Source organism: Petaurus breviceps, unplaced genomic scaffold (genome assembly GCF_028583685.1).
Source record: "Petaurus breviceps papuanus isolate PSGF00001 unplaced genomic scaffold, PetGlider_PUasm1.0 188, whole genome shotgun sequence".
Lineage (NCBI taxonomy): Eukaryota > Metazoa > Chordata > Mammalia > Diprotodontia > Petauridae > Petaurus > Petaurus breviceps.
In genome coordinates, this window is record NW_027185804.1 from 30,364,305 (window position 1) to 30,375,023 (window position 10,719).

Sequence of the window (10,719 nt, forward strand, 5' to 3'; positions counted from 1 at the left end):
AAGGCTCCCATCAGCTGTCAAGAAACCCAGCCCTCCCCCACCACCACTTTTTCCTCCTCCCCCCTCCCCCCCTCCCCCCCTGAGGCTGGTGGCGGCTTTTCCCTTCTCTGTCCCCGCCCCCACCACCCACCCCCGTCTCCCCCCTATACACACAGGCACACACACACACGCACACGCACAGTCACAAACACGCACACTTTCCCAATCCGCCAGATGTTCCCGAACTCCCCCGATCTGCTCCCGGATCAAGGCGGCGGGGATGCGTGAGAGGGCCTGGCTGGTGCGGCCGGGGCAAGCCCCCAGGTCCCCTTCCTCTTCATTTTGCCTTGCTCTCCATCCTTCGTCCAGCTGTAATAAAGATCCGGCTGCGCCGAGGTGAAGGAACTTCGGAGACTGCCTTTATTTAAAACAGCGAAAAGGGAGGTGGGGGAAGGCTGGGGGTGGAGAAGGGAGAGCAGGCTGAGGCTGAGGTGGCAGGGCCGATAGAATGAGCCCCTCCAAAAAACGCACTAGTGCCTGGCTCCTGGGCTCCCTCTCGGATGCAACTGCAGCTTTGATCTCGTCTCCAGCTGCGGCTGGCACATTTCTGTAGAGCTACAAGTTGCTTCTTCTCCACCCAGGGACAGGGGCTCGACGCTCCTTCCCGCACCGAGAGGACCTTTCCCCGGCGCCCGAGAAGATGCTCTGCTTGGTCCTTCGCGCCATCTCACCAGTGCCTGGCAGAAATCTTTCCTGCCGTCTTCCCAGACATCCGCTCCGGTTTGAACTCTTTTCGTCCCCCGCCGCTCTACCTCCTCCCTTTCCCCTTATAAATAAAGAATTGGAAGCCAAATGCCTTGTGAGACTAGGCTTGCGCCCTCCAGATGGGGAAGGTCCCGGCTATCTTAGGGCACGCATGGTACTCTGACTTTTCATTCTCTTCACTCCTCTGCCCCTCTTTTTCCCCCCTTTCTCTCTTTTTCTCTCTCTGTTCCCCCCCTTTCCCCCTCTCCCCTTCTTTTCTTGTGATCAGTGAAATACAATTACCCAATTACCTCCCATCATCTTAGCACTGATTGGTCAATTGCATTAACACTTGATGTCAGAGAAAAAGGGGATTGGAGCTTTTTTGATGGGGCACTGCTGCCACCTGGAGGGCACACTGCGAAGAGGCGGAGAACCAATAACCCCCGAGTATAAAGAATCGTTGGGGGAAAAATAAAATAAAAAATCTCTGGCTAGGAAGAGGGATTAGAAATCATTTTCTTAAAAAAAAAAATGCATGCATCAATCAGGGAAGGATAACGTAAGGTTTAGTGGAAGCTGGGGCGGGGATGGAGGTGTGTGTGTGTGTGTGGGGGGGTGTCTTTGATGCATTCCTAAAATATAAACGAGGAAAACAGGACAGATCCCAGCAAGATGCAAAGCCAAGCTCTGGACACCCTGACTTTGAGGATGTCCAGCAAGCTGAGACATCTCTCCCTTTCTCTCCCCCTTCACCGAGCTGTGCAGCTATGAGTCAGAAGCATCACCTTGGACGACCAGAGGGGAAAGAACTCTGCCTGATTCAAGGGTAACGGATGAGCCGTGGTAGGGCAAGCTCACTAGGAGAACGCAACTGTAAAGTCGAGATAGGATCCTTCAGCCTGTGGAGTGTTGCAGTAAATTGCTCTGTTCAGTTTGTACAAGACATTCCGGACAGTTTGACAACTCAATTTCAACATCGCATCCTTGCGGATGTATGCATTTCTGTCACATCATATTAGGGGAGAGAGTGCCTCTTTTCAACTCCGCTCTGGCTGGGGAGGGGGTGGGGGCAGAGTGAGGGAAGGATGGAAATTGGGGCCAGAGGGATGTGCCATTAAAAATCTATTAATCCCTCCTTTTCTTCCATCTCTTTCCCTGATGTTCAAAGAAAGGCATCTGTAATTATATATTTAAGGCCATTCATAGAGTAGTTCAGGGATGTGAATTATGAGGAAAGTGCGTAATACAGTATCGATGACATAGTAATTATAGATTTTGGTAGACTCTCCTTAAATATAGATATCTATGAGTATATCTTAAGGGAAAAAGTTAGAATAGGAAATCTACTTAAAATATTATCTCACTGAATTTTCTCTATAGATCTTTCTAAACTGAAAACTTCCTAATACATGAGTAGTAAACACTTGCTCTTTGAAAGTTACTTGGCTATAATCTAAATAGCAAATTTTAGTGTCTGCAGCAGGAGAATCATGTCTTTGGACAGGAGGTATGATTTATTAGGCATTCCCTTAAGTCTGGGCAGCTATGGAACCATCATGAATTATATCAGTATGAGAATTTGATGTTTTCTCAGTGTCAAAAGAAATAAAGTAAGTTCCCTCCCTTCACCTTCTCCTTCCCTCTCTCCCCTTGTATTGGGTGGGCACCCAGGATAGATTTATGGGAGAATATAGATTAGAATCACACAGAATGGCCAAGCAAAGGATGTTTGTTGTCTGCCTCAGTGGAAGGAAAACCAACATTTGATGAAATCACAGATTCCATTATTGGAATAATAAGAATGAATTAGGTGAGGGGTGATTGCATTGTTTTTGTTTCTCATTGAATAAATTCTTGTGACAGGACCAGAGTTTTAGAGGTGAAAGAGATCTCAAGGGATAGCTAATCCAGTTTACTCATCAGATAAATGAAGAAATTGAGGCCCAAAGAAATGGAGATTTGTTCATGGTCACACAGAAAGGAAATAACAGAGATATTTGAATTTGATCATGAGTACTTTCAAAGAACAAAGATGGCAGTTAATCAAAACTTTAATTTGGCTACAAAAACTCTTATAAAGACACGTCAATTATAGTTTTTAACTAATAATCCATACAAGTCTAGACTCACTAATGTCTCAAAATAGCTTCAAAGAAAGCTAATATATAACTTCTAAAGTAAAACAGATACCATTTGAGATGGAAAACTTTTTTTAGTCATTCTTATGGCATGGATAAGGGGGCATAAGCAATTATATAGTACATCCTATGTAACAGACACTTTGCTAGTTACTTTTAAAATATTATCTTATTTGATGATCACAACAACCCTGCATGATAGGTCCTGTTATTTTCCCCATTTTACAGCTGAGGAAACTGAGGCCAACAAAGTTAAGTCACTTGCCCACAGACTTAAAGCTCTATTTACCGAGTCAATAAGTCCAACGATTCTGCTAGACATCTTTGCTACATTTTCAGAATGAATGAATCTACCCAAAATAAAAGTAGGGAAGGTGGGGCAGGGGGTAGAGGGAAAGATTGGCTAGCAAAAGGAAAAGAAAAACCTCCTGTTCTCTATATTTACCACCTCTTCCCATCTAACCCACATGTTAACTCATACATTTGACTTTAGCAGTTTAGTTTCTTTACCTGTAGAAATAGGATCCTATTATCCTGGAAATAGGATAATAAAGGAAAAGACACTGACTAAAGCTCAGGGAATTCACATTCTGGCCTTGGTTCTACCATGGAAACATTCACTGGGAGACAGTGAGCAAATCACTTTATCTCTCTCAATTGAAATGTCCTCATCTGTAAAAAATAAGGAACTAATCAATAATTCTTAACCCTCAGTCTGAGATGTTTTCTTTTTTCTTTTGATGACTGTATTTCAATATAATCGGTTTCCCTTGTAATCCTGTGTATCTCTTTCAGCTCCAATAGTACTCTATGTGCTAAAATTGCTTTTACATTTAGTAAAACATGTTCTGGGTTCTAAATTCCTTTCCAATTCTGACATCTGTTGTCTCTGATCAACAATTCCTTCTAACTCTGATGGTCTGTTATGATTTATATTAACTTCACTAAGCACAGGAAGTGTCTGAGGGTTCATGAGATTGAAAGTGCTTAATGGTGAATATTGAGGAAAACAGGGGGCCATGGCCTAGTAAGGCTTGGGGAACCTGCACCCTCCAAGAGCACAGCCAGGTTGGTTTTCCTTCCAGTGAGGCAGATGACAAACATGCTTTGCTTGTCCATTCTGTGTGAGTCTAATCCACATTCTCCCATAAATCTATCGTGGGTATAGGGAGGCAGCATCCTTGATTTCTTTTAACACTGAGAAATCCCCTTAATAACAGGATTTGTTCTGTGAAGTTTGGATTCAGTCAAAGGGGCACACTTGAGGACCTAGAGGGCCACATATAGCCTCAAGACCACAGGTTCTCCACCCCTAGACCAAGTCATGGGAGATGGAAGAAGGGCAGTTTTCTGACATTATCCCATGTTGAGGAGGTTGGGGAGTGGAATTGAAAATATCACTGTAATGTCCTATCTCAGGAAAATAAGACCTTCAGAGTAATTGATAATCATGTCAGCTAACATTGATTTACTACTTTAACAGTTTACAAAGCATTTTCCTTATAACCATCCTGCTGAGATAGGCAGGGAAAGTCTCTCTTATTATCCAAGTAGGGAAATAAGGCTTCAATAAGTTAAATGACTCGCCTGATCTTCAAGGCAGAGTAAATAGTGGGCTCAATATATTAAGGGCCTTCTTATTCTTGTTAATTATAATAATAAAATACTCCTTTGATCCATCCTTTATACTGAGTTGATATTCCTATATATTTTTCTAATTTAGAAACTTTTAATTGTTCTTTAAAGTCTCTAAATTAGTAATATTCTATTTCTAAATAAATTAGATAATTCTAGATAAATTAGAAAATTCCTAGCCTGCCTGGCATATGTTCTCTTAGCATCTTTTCTACCTATTTCATATTATTCCCTGTCTTCAACTCTCTTTTTCAGGACTAGTCTGCTGGTGGTTCTTTGTACATCACATTCTCTCTCCTACCTGTGTGCCTTTATGAAGGCCAGTCTCCATCTGTGAAATGAAATTCCTCCCCACCTTTGTGCTTTAGCAGCCATCTTCCTTCAAAGCAAAGCTCAGGTGCCACCACCTTCCTAAGACCTGCCCTGACTCTGCTCCCTAGTCAGTGGTGTTCCTTATCTCTTTGAATTATATGTGCTTTGTAGATTCAAAAAAATCTATTTATAGATTTAAATTTCTAGATTTATATATACATATATAGAGAGGGAAAGAGAGACAGAGATAGAGAGAGAAAGAGAGAGAGAGAGAGACAGAGAGATACAGAGAGACAGAGAGAGAATGAGAGAGAGATTTATTTGTAGATTTAAATCTATTTATACAATCTACATGTTGTATAACACTTCTCTCCACTCCCAGTAGAGCGTAAGATCCTTGAGGGCAGGGATTGTTTAATTTTGTTCTTGTACCCTTATCACACAGCATGTCCCCTCAGATCATCAATAAGTTAGGATTCAATAGTTACCAACTAGTTCTAGGCACTGGTCATACAAAGACAAAAATGAAAATTTTGACTTTCAGCAACTTACCTTTAATCAAGGGAAGCAATGTACCCACATATGAGGAAATACTAAACACATAAATAGAATACATGGCAAACAGAAAGTAATTTCTGGGGGTTTAGTGGGACTGCTTAATAATAATAGCTTATTAATAATAATCACTAATATTTGTACAGTACTTTGAGGTTTGCTAAGCACTTTACAAATATTCTTTCATTTGATCCTCATAACAACCTTTGTGGGTAGGAACCAGAATTGTATTCATTTTAGAGATGAGGAAACTGAGGCAGACAGAAATTATGCTACTTGCCCTGCATCTCACAGCTAGTATGTCTCTTAGGTGCAATTTGAACACAGGTCTTCCTAAGTCCAGGTCCAGTGCCCCCTAGCTACTTTTCTTGTTAGCTGATTGATGTAGGAGGCATGACTTGAGCTGAACTTTGAAGGAAATTAGGTATTTTAAAAGGTCAATTGAGAAGTAAATAAGAACTTTCCAAGAATGGGGACCAGATTGTTAGAAGGCACTGAGAAAGGAAATGGATGTTTTTTTAAATGCAGAATAGCAGAAAGCCCATTTGTCTAGAAGGTGGAATGTGTAAAGTAGATCAATTTGCAATAAGCTTGAAAATCCAAGCAGGAGCCAAATTATGAAGGTTTGGAATGCCAAAGAGAGGAGTGTGCATTTTATCTTCAAGGCACTGGAGAGTAGCTGGGAAGTTTTAAGGAGGGGATGGATGGGTGGGGATACTTGAGGAAGCTTCAGGAACATCACTTGAGCAGCTGTATGATGGTGGATTGGGAAAGGGAAGGACTAAAGGCAGGGAGACCAAGAAGGGGGTTATTGCAACAGCCTGGATGAGAGGTTGGGGGGGGGGAAGGGGAGGAGCTGAACAGAAGCAGTGACCTTGTGAGTACTGAAAAAGGGATGGATATGAGAGATTCCAGAAAGGGTGAAATGAAAAGAGTTGGCAGCTTGAGGATGAGGGAGAGTAAAGAATTTTTCCTATGCGTATATGTAGAGTTCTTTAAAGTTTGCAATTGACTTCATATTTTATCTCATATGATTCTCACAACAGCTCCACGAGGTAGGTGTTCTCATGAGGAAAATGTGGCAGACAAAAGTTAAGCAACTTGACCAACATCATACAGCTAGTATGTCTCAGGCACAATCTAACCACAGGTCTTTCTAACTCCAGGACTCCAGGTCCAGGGGCACCTAGCTACACTTCTTGTTCACTGATAGGGTTAGATAGCTAATAAATATCTAAAGTAGGATTTGAATTCAGGTATTCTTGACTCTCAAGTCTAACAGTTTACCCACTGGCCCACCTAACTTGTTTGAATGTAATATGTGTTGAAATTAATGTAATCATAACTGATATTCACATAAAGTTTTTTAAACTATCAATTACTTGTTTTACACATTATCTCATGTGAGCCTCTCAGTCACTCTGAGTTGCATGGATATGACTGTCTGAATTTCATAAATGTGGAAACCTAGGTCCAGAAATGGTAAGTGAATTATCAAAGGTGTTAGAGGACCTATAGCTTAACTTCAAAGTTCTTTCCACATTCCTCAAATAAAGCTATATGTAGATTGATGATAGATAAAAATCTACTTAGCTACATGTTTATATGTATGTATGTGTGTACATGTATATAGGAATATGTGTATGTATCTATCATCTTTCTATATGTCTGTCTGTCTATCTATCTGTCTGTCTGTCCATCAATCTATTTCTACCTGGCCACATATGTGTGCATATGTGTGTGTGTATAAGCATATGTATTTTTGTGAATCATTTTTCATTTGTGTCTGCCTTTCTGTGACCCTATTTGGGGTTTTCTTGGCAGACATACTGGAGTGACCTGCCATTTCCTTTTCCAGATGCATATGTATATGTGTATGTATATATTCATATAATATGCATATAAAAGCAATCCATTATTAATTTAAGTAGAAGTATTTATTCAAAAGCCATTATTATCTTAACAAAACACTGCAAAAAAATTAAAGTGTTTTGAAGGAGTTAATTATTAACAAAAATAAGAAATGTTAAAAATTAGCAAATTTTCATTCACCTCTAGGGTTTAAAAAAAATGAGAGGAATTATTTTATAGGAGAGGTGAGTTTGGGAGAGTTTGAATGGGACATAACAGATAATCCTGCAATCCTTTTAAGGATGTCTCCTTAGTTTCCTTATTCATTGCAAATTATCTACTGAGAAGGCAATGAACCTGCTAAGAGGCTCTATCTAGCAGACTATGCCTGGTGGAATCTTTAGCACCCAGCAGGGGACAGTATCTAGTAACCAGAAATATAAAATAGCAAAAAGATTGAATAGCATTATTTAGTAATTTTTTTTTAAATCATGAGAGTCAGTGTGTGTCAATAGATAGGAATCTGACCACAGAGGACAAAAACAATTATTACAATATTATACTAAAGATGAAGAAAAAGTCATGTGTATGAATTTAAAATGCCTTCTTAAAAAAAAAAAAAACAACCTGGTGAGGTAAATTATTATTTGCATTTTATAGATGATGACTGGGGAATCACAGAAGTTAAGTGACTTGTCCAGGGTCACTCAGCCAGTGAGTGCCATGTTTAGAATTTGACCCCAAATCTCATGGATTTTCCAATACTTTTTTATCCTATATTATCATACTATGGGGGATTAGTCTCCTAGAAATAGACAGCTTCATCTCTCTTTTAACATTGGCATATTTGGGATAACTTTAGCGGGGGAGGGATTAAGGGATGATGAGAATCTGATTCCAGAAAGCAAAACAGGGATAATGGACAGAAAAAACAAGGGGGAAATTTAGAGTTGATATTGGGTTGAGGGGGGAAATTCTAATAATTAGAGCCATCCAAAAGTAGAACAGGCTGCTTGAGAAGTGGTAGGTTTCTTTCCTCTCCTCCTAAGAAGTCTTCAAGTAGAATCTGGAAGTCACTTATCAAGAAGATTGTATATATGGGTTGGACTATATGTCAACTCTCAAATTATGAGATTCTTCATATCTTTAGGTCTACATTTTAATTTCATTTATATGTCAAATGAGCTGTCTTTATTAAATACAAATCCAAAGCAAACTAATTTTACAGTATTGAGTGAATTAAATTATTTCATTCACTCATTTATCCATTCAACCATTCATTCATTCACTCATCCTTTCATTCATTAAAAAATAAATGTTTTTTAGTGCCAAAAGCATGCAAGGAAAGGTCCTAAGTGCTTTTAAATGGGATTTAGGATGAAAATAAAAGGAAACTTGATGCTTTTTAATATGTAATTTCAAATGCTGACAAAGTAAAAAAAAAAGTTAAGTTTAAGAGAAAAAAAGATAGCTGTAGCAGGATGGTGTAGTGGAAAATTTGTTGGATCAGGAGTTAGTGAAAATGGATTGTACTTCTGGCCTTACCCTTAACTAGGAGTGTTGCTTTAGGCAAGTCATTGATTAAAACTTACTTTATCAGCTTCCTCATCTGTAAAATGAGACCATTGACCTAGATAATCTCTAAATTCTTTTCCTTCCTGGCATTCAATCCTTCAGTGTTCTCAATGCTGCCTAATAATCAATCTATCCCTTACTAGTACTTCTTAAACTGTGGGTCCTGTTGCAGAAAATTTGAGAGAAGTAAAAGATTTCTGAATGCACAATGACCAAAAATGAATTAAAAAACACTTTCCCATGTTGGCTTGCACAATTTCACTGCAGTCTTGGTTCTGAACACAAAGCATGTGCACTTTGCACCGAGCATGCCCTCAGGCCATGGAACACCAAAGAATGCTGCAGAAACCAAAAAGGGGTCCTGAATGGAAAAAAAGTTTAAGAAGATCTGCCTTAGTTGATGGATGCTAGAAAATGAAGATGGTTCTGGTAATGACAATGAGGAAGATGAGTAGGAGGAAGATGGTGGTGGTGGTAGTGAAGCCTGAAGGTTATGAACTATATTTTCCTCACAATAACCTTGTGAGATAGGTCATATTAACATCTTACAGAAGAGGAAACTAAGGCTCCGGGAGAGGCAATGGCTTGTTTATGGCTACATGAACATTATTGTGAGAGTTAGAATTCCAACCCTACTCTTGACTCTCTAAGTCTAGTCCTTTTCTTACTAACCACAATTATTCTCTTAGATACTACCTGGAAGTTTTTTTTTAAATTTATAAAAACAAACAAACTTTGTTTCCCTTCCTTGCTTTACCTTTGCTTCTTTGTTTTTCTTTTTCTTTGTTTCATTTTCTTTCTTTCTCATAGTGAACTGGAACCCAAGGGCCATATTTTCTATAGTGGAAGGAATGCTGAATTTGGATTCAGAGGAGCTGTATTCAAATCCTGGTTCAGTTGTTAATTATTTCTTATGTGATCTTGGCAAGCCATTTAACTTATTTGACCCTCAATTCCTTAATCTGTTTAAAAAAAAAAAGAGGAGGTAGACTAGTTCAGAGGTGTCAAACTTGCAAACTGCCTGAGTGTTAGGAACCACATTAAGATGCAATTTGGGGGGGAGGGGGGCAGAGTCAAGATGGCAGAGTAGAAGCAGGACCTCCCTGATGCTCCGGCTTCCAACTTCCTCAATCCATGTAAAAAGGGGACTCTAAACAAACTTTGGAGCTGCAGAACCCACAAAATGACACAGAGAAGCTAACCTCCAACTGAGGACAGCCCGGCAGGCCAGCAGGAATTGGCCAGCTCAGCAGTCTGGGAGCCAAGCCCAGCCCCACACCGAGGCTTTAGCCAGAGGGACTCCAGATCAGCAGCAGCTGTGGCCGTTTCCAGATTTATCAATACATAGATGTGAAAGACAAAGTGAGAGGTGAGTGCAGTCTGGACTTTGGGACCCAGGAAGTGCGAGTGCCTGGCTTTTGCCCCAGGGGCGAGAAGCCACTGAGACCCTGGCACAGCCAGCTCCACATGGCAGCTTCAGCTCCTGGCCTGCAGAGTGTAGGGGGACCAAGCACCAATCTGAGAGGTAATCGCTCTTGCTTTAACCTGCATGGATCTGGATTGCAGTATAGGGTGGAGGTCCTGGGGTGTGTGTCCAGCTTGCCTGAGCATGTGGAGGCCTCAGAGAGGGCACCCATCTAATACCTCCAGCAGCTGAGAAAACCCCAGTGTTTGGGACAAAAGCTCCCTTGTCTGGTGGCAGAGTCCTACTGTGGCAAAAAGCCCAGGGGTCAAGTGACTGAGGGGCAAAATGACCAGGCAAAGGAAACAAAGCAGACAGAAGATTCCAACATTAGACTCCTATTTTGGGGACAAAAAGTAGCAAAGCATGGAACAGGAAGAAGGCAGTAAAGTCAGAACTCCTGCACCAAAAGCTTCAAAGGAAAATACGAGCTGGTTACAGGCCATAGAGGACCTTAAGAAGCAG